The sequence below is a fragment of the Amblyraja radiata genome, chromosome 5 (genome assembly GCF_010909765.2).
Source record: "Amblyraja radiata isolate CabotCenter1 chromosome 5, sAmbRad1.1.pri, whole genome shotgun sequence".
Lineage (NCBI taxonomy): Eukaryota > Metazoa > Chordata > Chondrichthyes > Rajiformes > Rajidae > Amblyraja > Amblyraja radiata.
The window spans coordinates 9,896,540-9,908,248 of NC_045960.1; the positions used below are offsets into that span (position 1 = coordinate 9,896,540).

The following is an 11,709-nucleotide window of genomic DNA, read 5'->3' on the forward strand; positions in this document are numbered from 1 at the left end:
AGGGGGAGGGGGAGGAGATAGGGTAGGGGAGAGAGGGGGCAGAGTGTGGAGGGAGGGAGGGATGGGGTGGGAGGGGTGGGGTGGGGTAAGGGGGAGAGAAGTGGAAGAGTGGGGAGGGAGGGGTAGGGGGAATGGTGGAAGTGGGACAGAGGGGTAGGGGGAATGGGGCAGGGGAAGAGGGAAGGGGTGGGGTAGAGAGGGAAGTGGTGGGGAGAAAGGGATGGGGTTGGGAAGAGGAGGGGAAGAAGAGGGAGAGGTGTGAGGAGAGCGAGATGGAGAGGGGGAGGAGAGAGTGATGGGGGAGGGGGAGATGGATGGGGGAGCGGGAGGAGAGAGGGATGGGGGGGAGAGGTGTGGGGGAGGGGGGAGGGAGGCGAGGAGGGAGATGGAGTGGGTGGCAGAGGGGAAAGAGTGTGGATGTAGGGGGAAGAGAGGGGAGGGGAAAGGGGTGGGGAGAGGGAAAGGGTTGATGGAGGGAAGGGGGTGGGGGGGAGAGGGAAAGGGGTGGGAGAGGGAAGGGGGAGAGGGAAGGGTGGTGGGGGAGGAGGAGGGGGAGGAGATGGAGAGGGGTGAGGAGAGGGAGATGGAGAGGGATGGGGGAGGGGGAGAGAGGGATGGGGAGGGGGAGAGAGGGATGGGGGAGGTGGAGAGAGGGATGGGGAGGTGGAGAGAGGGATGGGGAGGGGGAGGGAGGTGTGGAGGAGGGGGAGGGAGGCGAAGAGATGGGGTAGGTGGTAGAGGGGGAAGAGTGTGGATGGAGGGGAAGAGTGGGGAGGGGGAAGGGGGTGGGGGAGAGAGGGAAAGGGGTGGGGGGAGAGAGGTGTGGGGGAGGGGAGGGCGGGATGGGGGAGGGGTGGGAGGGGTAAGAGTGCGGAGGGAGGGGGAGAGTGGTGGGAGGAGAGGGGAAATAGTGGGGAGGGAGAGTGGAAGTGGGAGGGGTAGGGGTAGAGACAGTCCATCTGTTCCCCATTCTCTTTCACCCCCAATCCTCTTTCTCTATTCCCACACACATGATGACGCGCTTCGACACAGGCTGCGGGGGTGGGGGGGGGCTGGGGCTGGTGCAAAGGCATATGTAAATGGATCCATTCCGATTGGACATCTGTGTGCATTGGGCATTGTGACATCACACGATGGAACGGTCACCAACATTCTATGGGTGAGAAGTAATTTTTTATTTTAATTTTGGGAGGGGGGGGGGGGGGGGGGAGAAGGATTTGATTAAAAATGTTTACACAAACACGACAAAATTTAATCAGGAGTGGATACTTGGAATGAAAAGTCAAATCTCTACCGATATGGAAAAAATCTCGGCGATTCTGCGTTTGGTGTTGGCATAGCAACGAATTAAAAGCTGGCAGCCGCAAGTCAGGCAGACACACACACACACACACACACACACACACACACACACACACACACACACACACACACACACACACACACACACACACACACACACACACACACACACACACACACACACAGACAGATAGATAGATAGATAGATAGATAGATAGATAGATAGATAGATCTATATTACTAAAAGTCTGTTCTTGACCGGTTTCCGAGAGTACGCCGCCACCTACGGACGTCATTTTTGGCCACCTCACTCAGGGCCCCCCCTCCGCCGCATGTGTGCCGAGGATTTTTCCCGTCGATGAAAATTGACACAGATATTAATGTTTTTACAAAATTCCCCATTCTCTCTGCTGCCCCTGCTGGAGGGAGGGGGAGGGACTATAAAACCAGGAAGTGGTGTGCCTCAATCAGTCTCTGCAAGTGGTGTGCCTCAATCAGTCTCTGCAAGTGGTGTGCTTCAATCAGAGCTCTGAATGACACTGAACAAATGTCTACAGCACTGTGAGTACCCTTAATTTGGTTTGAAAATGAAAATATGGTTAGAGGTAAAAAAGCGCTGCCTGCAAATGGTTGTTTGGGTTTGGGTTGAAATAAAAAGGCACTCTCTCTCTCTCTCCCCCCCTCCCCCCTCTCTCTCTCCCCTCTTTTTCTCCCCCTCCTCCCCTCCATCCCCTCCCCCACCGTCCCTCCCCTAAACTCCCCTCCCCTAAACTCCCCTCCCCTTCACACACCCTTAACCTTTTCCCAATTGCTGACTCAGAGTCACAGAGTGATACAGAGTGGAAACAGGCCCTCAGCCTAACTTGCCCACTCCGACCAACATGCCCCATCTAGAGTGGTCCCACCTGCCTGCATTTGGCCCATATCCCTATAAACCGATCCTAGCCATGTACCTGTCCAAAATGTTTCATAAACATTCAAGAGACAAGAGTCAAAAGTGTTTTATTGTCATCTCTCTCAGATAAAACAATGAAATTCTTACTTGCATTGTGATGCTACCGACCTCAACTACCTCCTCTGGCAGCTCATTCCATACACCCTCCACCATCCGGATGAAACTGTTACCCCTCACATTCCTATTAAATGTTCCCCCCCTCACCTTAAACCTATGTCCTCTGGTTCTTGATTTCTCTACTCTGGGCAAGAGACTCTGTACGTCTACCCCTATTCTTCTAATGATTTTATACATCTTTGTAAGGTCACCCCTCAAGCTCCTGCAATCCAAGGGTTTGAGTCCTAGCCTGCCCGCTCAACTTACCCCTTTGTGTCAGGCACTCGAGTCCTGCAACATCCTCATGAACTCTTCTCTGCACCTTTCCACCCTGACAATATCTTTCCTATAACAGAACACAATACTCTAAATGTGGCTTCACCAACATCTTATATAACTGCAACATGACGTCCCAACTTCGAACAATATCCTAACTGATGAAGGCCAATGGGCTGATAGCATTTTTGACCACCCTATCTATCTGTGAAGCCACATTCAATAAACTATTCAACAGGATAAACACTAACAAATCTCACCTGACGTAAACAATCTTCTCCACGCCAGGGATAACATGAACTGATGGGTCTCTTGGTTCAGGTGGACTTTGGACTTCAAGTGGCAGAGAAACGCCAAATGAATATTCCCGATTTATAACGCCGTTGTCAAATTGGTCATTAAGTAACCAAGGAGCAGAGATGGGAACAATCGTCTCTGTGGAGAGAACAATTCTCAATTACAGAGTGGACGTGGAAAGTGTTCAGGATGGCAAAGGCCATTGTTGGGGTTGTGATGCACTTCATTGACCTGAAACATTAACTCTGTCTCATCTCCACAGCCACCGACTGACCTGCTGAGGATTTATACAGGATAGACACACAGCTGGAGTAACTCAGCGGGTTGGGCAGCATCTCTGGGCAAAAGAAATATCTCACATCATCCAGTAAACCAGTAAACATACGTTTAAATTATCCACACACACACACACACATACACACACACATACACACACACACACGCATACACACACACACCCACACGCAGCCACACACATTCACACACTCACACTCTCAAGCATCCACCCCCTACACACATTCACACACACACACACACACACACACACACACACACACACACACACACACACACACACACACACACACACACACACACACACTCACACACACTCACACACTCACACACACAGATACAGACACACACACACACACCAGATTCTGAACACACGGTGAAACCACCCAATTGTGCCTATGATCAGTGTTCCCCACAGTGGAGAACCCTCCCACTGAGCCCCGGCCTTTGACACAAGAGGATCTTCTCACCTCCCCCCCAGAAAGATACATTCTGTGCTGTAACATTGAACAAACATCTAACGTACCTGCAGCGTTATTGAACTGTGAATAATCAAAAAACTTGTCCAGGGCCATGTCAGTTGCAGTCTTCAAATCTGTTCCATTAATAAATGTATAAACCCACTGCAGTCCTGGGAGATACAGTTCTTCATAACTCTGGTGAAAGGATACAGAGGAGACAAAGGACCAGCGGTGAAGTTCAGGGGCAACGTGTGTGTTGGGAGCCGTGACGTGGGTGTCTGATCAGTCCACAGTCTCCATGTTCTATTGGCCAGAGACATTGAAGCTATGACCAAGAAAACACACCAACACTCCACTTCCTTAGAAGGTTTAGGAGGTTTGGCATGTCCCCAACAACCCTCACCGACTTCTACAGATGTAACGTAGCAAGCATTTTATCGGGATGCATCACAGCATGGTTTGGGAACAGCTCCATGCAAGACATTGAGAAATTTTAGAGAGATGTAGATAGAGCCCAGAGTACATATCTCCTGGAGAGGGAGGGTGTTGGTGGTGGTAGTGTACTAAAGACCATCACACAAACTCCCTTCCATTGACTTCATTTACACCTCACGCTGCTTCGGCAAAGCCAGCAGCATAATCAAGGACCAGTCTCACCCCGGTCACACCCTCTTCTCCCCTCTCCCATCAGGCAAAAGGCACAGATATTTGAAAACGCACACCTCCAGATTCAGGGACAGTTTCTTCCCAGCTGTAATCAGGCAACTGAACCATCCTCTCATGAGCTAGAGTGTGGTCCTAACCACCCATCTACTGTGGACTATCTTTAATCAGACTTTATCAGATGTTATCTTGCACTAAATGTTAGACCATTTATCCTGCATCTGCACCCTCTGTAGAATTTATTTTAGTTTAGAGCAGGGGTGGGGAACCTGCGGCCTTCTACGCCATTAAGTGCAGCCTTTTGAATGAATCCAAATTTTGTAGAACAAATCCTTTTATTTTTATTAATATGTTTTTGTTCTTTTCTAATTTTTATTTGAATCTTAAAATGAACGTATATAAAAAACCTAAGAGTAAAAGAAGATTCAACTAAATAATCCTCCCTGACTGATGGCCACAATTAAAACATTAGCAAGTCATGAGGGCTATTTTAACACCTGTTATGCTCATGATTTAGTTCTAATGCGACTCTAGAATGTACATTAACTTTGACTTGCACGAAAAATGCTTTCTTGCTTTTCAACCACTTATTGCTGTGAATCTACATTCTCCTACCTAACCCAAATCAAGATGTCCTTAAGGTCACAAATGACAGATACCCATCTAGAAGATCAGCTGAAACTGCATACCTCCATGTTGCAACCAAATATTCAAATGCTGCCTACAAAAAGCAGTCGCAACAAAGTCATTAAAAGGTTAATTAACTTTAGAATTAAGATTTTTTTTTCATTTTCTTGAAGTTAGTTCATCGTAGTTAGATTTTTACAAAACAATGTACATTTTGAAGTTTATCTAATTGACGTTTCGTGGATGCGTCATTCCAACATGAAAAGGTTCCCCACCCTGGTTTAGAGATACAGCGCGGGAACAGGCCCTTCAGCTCACCGAGTCCGCACCGACCAGCGATCCCCACACATTAACACTATCCTACACACACTGGGGACAATTTACATTTTATACCAATTAAATTACAAACCTGCATGTCTTTGGAGTATGGGAGGAAACCAATTATCTCAGAAAAAACCCACGTGGTCATGGGAAGAACATACAAACTCCGTACAGACGGCACCTGCTGTTAGGATCGGACCCACGACTCTGGTGCTGAAAACGCTGTAAAGCAGCAACTCTACCACTGTGCCACCGTGCTGCCCACAAGCTTGATTGTAATCATGTAAAGCATTTTTCTTTGTTTGGATAGCAGACACCAAAATGCTTTTCACTGTACCTCGCTACACATGACAATAATAAGCTAAAGTAAACTAACCCCTGAGAGGACGTGTTGAATTCAGTATCAGATTGTACAGTACATAGTACCTCACCCTCACCCGGAAAATAAATGGTTACAAACGCCTCCACAGGTAATAGTTTTCCAATGATCCTTACATCATGAACAACGATTTTTGTGAGTGGAGGACAAATCATGCTCTTGCACGCTTCCCCCACACGGTGATCTGCTCCTGTTCCTGCAACCTGCAGCCCCAGGAGGACAGAGAGAGATAAACAGAGTCTCAGCATCTTGGGCTCTGCTCTGGTCACTGTTTGATGCACCCAGTCACTCTCCACACCTCCAGCTGGATCTGCTGTCTGAGCCCTGAGTTCAAACCTTTTTATACTGTTTCATGAGGATAATTTGAATGCAGATTCCAGTCTACAAATTAAAATTTACATAGATTGCAAAGATAGAGCAGTACCTGCTCCAAGTTTGTGTTGGATTTTCGTAAGGTCATTAAGTTTGGTATACCAAAATGGTATGTTAGCATTCATAGCAAAAGGATTTGAGTATAGGAGCAGGGAGGTTCTACTGCAGTTGTACAGGGTCTTGGTGAGACCACACCTGGAGTATTGCGTACAGTTTTGGTCTCATAATCTGAGGAAATACATTCTTGCCATAGAGAGAGTACAGAGAAGGTTCACCAGACTGATTCCTGGGATGGCAGGACTTTCATATAAAGAAAGACTGGATAGACTCGGCTTGTACACACTAGAATTTAGAAGATTGAGGGGGGATCTTATAGAAACTTATAAAATTCTTAAGGGCTTGGACAGGCTAGATGCAGGAAGATTATTCCCGATGTTGGTGAAGTCCAGAACTAGGGGGTCACAATTTAAGGATAAGAGGGAAGTCTTTTAGGACCGAGATGAGAAAATCATTTTTTACACCGAGAGTGGTGAATCTGTGGAATTCTCCTCCACAGAAGGTGGTTGAGGCCAGTTCATTGGCTATATTTAAGTTAGATGTGGCCCTTGTGGCTAAAGGGATCAGGGGTTATGGAGAGAAGGCAGGGATTGGATACTGAGTTGGATAATCAGGTGAATGGCGGTTCAGGCTCGAAAGGCCGAATGGCCTATTCCTGCACCTATTTTCTTTTTTTCTATGTTTCTATGTTCTCGGAGCAGAATTAAGTCATTCGGCTCAAGTCTGCTCCGCCATTCAATCTTGGCTGATTTATCCCTAACTCCTGACCCCTTTCTACTGCCTTCTCCCCATAACCCCCGACACCCATACTAATCATACCCTACCAGTTCTGCCACATTCCAGCATGTTCTGCTTTTGTTTTAGATTTCCAGCATCTGTAGTTTGTGTAGGTATTTTATGTTTAGGGTTTGTATTGGATTCATTGCTAGGTTCAGGGTTTACATTACATTGCATTGGAAGCAAAACTGGGGAGCAGGAAACAAAGAACTGCAGATGCTGGTTAATGCAAAAAAAGGACACAAAGTGCTGGAGTAAATCAGCGGGTCAGGCAGCATCTCTGGAGAACATGGTTAGGTGACGTTTCGAGTCAAGCCTCATCTTCAGACTAAAATTAGGAAATAAGCTTTTGAGGACAGACATTTTCTTATAATTCTGCCATTCAGTCCATTAAGACTACTCCGCCATTCAATCATGGCTGATCTCTCTCTCCCCCTCAACATTCTCCTGCCTTCTCCCCATAACCCCTGTCACCCGTACTAATCAAGAACCTATCTATCTCTACTTTAAGAATATCCATTGACTTGGCCTCCACAGCCTTCTATTGCAATGATTTCCGCAAATTCACCACCCTCTGGTTAAAAACATTCCTCCTTATCTCACCCCTAAAGGAACGTCCTTTTATTCTGAAATTGACTTTTAGTCCTAGACTCTCCCACTAGTGCAAACATTTTCTCCTCATCCACTCTCTACAAGTCAAGTCAAATCAAGTCACATTTATTTTTATAGCACATTTAAAAAACAACTCTCGTTGGCCAAAGTGCTTTACATTTGTTATAAGAATAGCACAACAAAACAAACTACATACATATATACATGTAGCCCTCACTCAGAGGACGTCAGGAAAGGCTTGGGAGTATAGATAAGTCTTTAGTCTTGACTTAAAGGAGTCGATGGAGGGGGCAGTTCTGATGGGAAGGGGGATGCTGTTCCACAGTCTAGGGGCTGCAACCGCAAAGGCACGGTCGCCCCTGAGCTTATGCCTAGACCGTGGGATATTCAGCAACCCCAAGTCGGCCGATCTGAGGGACCTGGAGGTGGAGTGGTGGGTGAGAAGACTTTTTATGTAGGTGGGGGCAAGCCCATTGAGGGCTTTGTAGACATGGAGGAGGATCTTGAAGTGTATACGGAACCGCACAGGGAGCCAGTGGAGAGAGGCCAGGATCGGGGTGATGTGGTCACTTTTTCGGGTGCCCGTCAGGAGACTTGCTGTGGCGTTTTGGACCAGTTGCAGGCGGGACAGGGAAGATTGGCTGATGCCAGTGTAAAAGGAGTTGCAGTAATCTAGGCGGGAGGAGATGAATGTGTGGATGATCTTTTCCAGGTCATCAAACTTGAGGAATTGTTTTATTTTAGCTATCGTCCAAACCTGAAAGAAGCTAGCTTTTACCACGGCATTCACTTGTTTGTCAAATTTCATTGCTGAGTCAAATATCACGCCGAGGTTTTTGAGCCTACAAGCCTTTCATTATTCAGTAGGTTTCGATGAGGTCCCCCCATATCCTTCTAAACTCCAGCGAGTAGAGGACTTACCATGTCAAACGCTCATCATATGCTAACCCACTAATTCCAGGGATCATTCTCGTAAATTATAGTGTAGAAGTTTCAAATGGGGTGCGATTTCTCAAAAGTTTTCAGAAGAATTTTGGACTTCAGCAAAGCATTAGAAAGGTTCCGCATGGTAGGCTGTTCTGGAAGGTTAGATCGCATGGGATCCAAGGAGAGATAGCTGTACGGATAGAAAATTGGCTTCATGGAATGAAGCAGAGGGTGATGGTGGAAGGTTGCTTCTCGGACTGGAGGCCTGTGACTAGTGGTGTGCCTCAGGGTTCGGTGCTGGGCCCGTTACTGTTTGTCATCTGCATCAATGATTTGGATGAGAACATACAGGGCAAGATTGGCAAGTTTGCAGATGATACAAAAGTGGGTGCTTTTGCAGATAGTGAAGATGGTTGTGAAAAATTGCAGCAGGATCTTGATCGTTTGGTCAACTAGGCTGAGGAATGGCTGATGGAATTTAATACAGAGAAACATGAGATGTTGCATTTTGGAAGTCTAACATGGGGGAGGGTTGGGCTCTGGGGAGTGTGGTAGAGCAGAAGGATCTAGGAGTGCAGGTGAATGGTTCCTTGAAGGTGGAGTCGCAGGTAGATAGGTTGGTCAGAGGCTTTGACCTTCATCAGTCAGAGTATTGAGTTTAAAGTCGGGAGGTTATGCAAGATGTTGGTGAAGCCAAATTTAGAGGATTGTGTTGAGTTCTGGGCACGATGTTATTGGAATGATGTTGTCAAGCTGGAAAGGGTACATAGAAGATTAACGAGTGTGTTGCCAGGACTAGAGGGTCTGGTTATAGGAAGAGGTTGAGTGGGCTGGGAATCTATTCCTTGGAGTGCAGGAGGATGAGGGTTGATCTTATAGAGGTGTATAAAATCATGAGAGGAATAGATTGGGTAGATGCACAGAGTCTACTGCCCAGAGTAGGTGAATTGAGGACCAGATGACACAGGTTTAAGGCAAAGGGGAACATGTTTAATAGGAACCTGAGGGGTAACTTTTTCACACCAAGGGTGGTGGGTGAATGGAACAAGCTGCCAGAGGAGATACTTGAGAAACAGTTAGACAGGTATATGGATGGGACAGGTTTAGCGGGATATGGGCATGACACGGGTGGTTGGGACTAGTGTAGCTGGGACATGTTGGCCAGTGTAATCATGTTGGGCCGAAGGGTCTGTTTCCACACTGCATCACTCTATGACTCTATGACAATGATCTCCTCAGGACCCACTCCAGCACTAGCAGTTCCTAACTCAGATATGATGCCCAAAATTGCTCACAACATTCCAAATGCGTTCTGATCATGGCCGTACAATGCCTTATCATTACATCCCTGCTTTTGTATTCTAGAACGCTCAAAACAAATGCTAGGATTACATTTGCCTTCCTTACTGCTAATTCGACTTGCAAATTAACTTTTGGGAATCCTGCACAAACACTTCTAAGTCCCTTTGCACCTCCGATTTCTGAATCCTTTCCTCATTTAGTGGCCCCTGTCCCACTTAGGAGACTTTTTCGGTGACTACAGGCAATTAGTCTGTCGCCACATGGTCGTGGGGTGACGACGATATGGTCGTGGGTAGTCTCCTCGAGTCGTCTAAAGAGTCGTAACATTTTTCTGGTCGCCGCTGGATTTTGAAATGTTCAAAACCTTTCGGCGACTGTGGGCTTGTCGCAGCTTGTCTTCCCCAGTCGTAGGTTGTCGCCAGGATTACGCATGTTGTTGCCAGTTGTTGTAAGTTGTCGCCGGGTGCTGACTTTGATGAATTCCATTGGCGACTACCTACATCAACCTACGTCAACCGGCGACAGGTACCGGCGACTGAATTGTCTTCAGTTGTCTTCAGTTGTTGCCGACAGGGTCATTCCTTGTCATAGCTTGATGCTGGTGGACGTAGGTTGACTTTGGTTGTCGTCTGTGTGGCCGTAGGTTGTCATAGGCGTGGTCGTAGATGGAAGTCCTATTGGGTCGCCAGTTGTCAGTAGCTTGACGTCGACTTTGTGGTAAGTTTTTGTAGCTTGTCGTAGACATTGTCATGGGGGGGTCCAGTCCTGCTACGAATGTGACAGTCGTGGGATAGGCCCTTTACTCCTACTATTAAAATGCATGACTGTGGACTTTGCTCCTGTATTCCATCTGCAACTTGTCTGCCCACTCTCCTAACCTGTCCAAGTCCTTCTGCTGAGTCCCGGCTTTCTCTACTCTATTTGCTCCTCCACCTATCTTTGTATCATTCACAAACTTGGCCACAAACCCTTCAATCCCTTCGTCCAAATAATTGATATGCAACATTATGAGTAGCGGTGCCAGCACCGACCCCTGCAGAAGTCCACTAGTCACAGATAGCTAACCAGAAAAAGCCACCTTTATTGCCACTCTTTGCCTTCTGCTATCCAACCAACCTACTATCCATGCTAATATCTTCCCTTTAATACCATGTTCTTTCATCCTCTTTCGCACCTTATCAAAGGCTTTCTCAAAATCTAGTTAAATACTAGACTAAGTGGGACCCGTCGGGTCCCATGTTCACCCGGGAGGGCTGGTCCCCCGATGCAATATTCCACCTCTCCACCAATTCCAATATTGGTGGCCAGTGGGGGGGCTTTCTGGAGTGCTGGTATGGGTTCTTGGGGTGGCAACTCAGTCCCTCAAGCCTGATCTGCTGGCAGCTCACTCATGGCTGGTGGGCTGGCAGTTGACTCATGACTATTCCTTGAAATTCCATTTCAAGCAGGGTGCAAGGCCACCAAATTCAAATCCATGTTCCTACCATTTCAAGCAGGGTGCAAGGCCACCAAATTCAAGTGCAGTTTCTTACCACTATGAGCAGGGTGCAAGGCCACCGAATTCAAGTGCAGTTTCCAACCACTTCAAGCAGGGTGCAAGGCCACCGAATTCAAGTACAGTTTCATACCACTTCAAGCTGGATCCAAGGCCACCAAATTCAAGTGCAGTTTCATACCACTTTCAGCAGAGTGCAAGGCCACCAAACTCAGTGCAGTTTCATACCATTTCAAGCAGGATGCAAGGCCGCCAAATTCAAGTGCAGTTTCATTCCACTTCAAGCAGGGTCCAAGACCACCAAATTCAAATGCAGCTTCATACCATTTCATGCAGGGTGAAACCACCATGAAACCACACTAAACACCAAACTCAGTTCAGTAGACATTCAGGGTGTTCAGTTGATTCACTGCTCAGACATGACCTGTGACCTGCTCAAACAGACATGACAGAGTCATGACCTCTCCCTCCCCCATCATGCAGAGACTGAGCCACA

At 47.2% G+C, this 11,709-nt stretch overlaps 1 long non-coding RNA gene across 1 annotated transcript; it reads left to right on the top strand.

Moving 5' to 3' along the window:
- Nucleotides 1–6,185: 6,185 nt before the first annotated feature.
- Nucleotides 6,186–9,172, top strand: LOC116972800. Its single transcript, XR_004411882.1, has 2 exons — nt 6,186–6,220; nt 9,098–9,172. It is a non-coding gene; the product is annotated as an uncharacterized LOC116972800 (long non-coding RNA).
- The last annotated feature ends 2,537 nt before the right edge of the window (nt 9,173–11,709 follow it).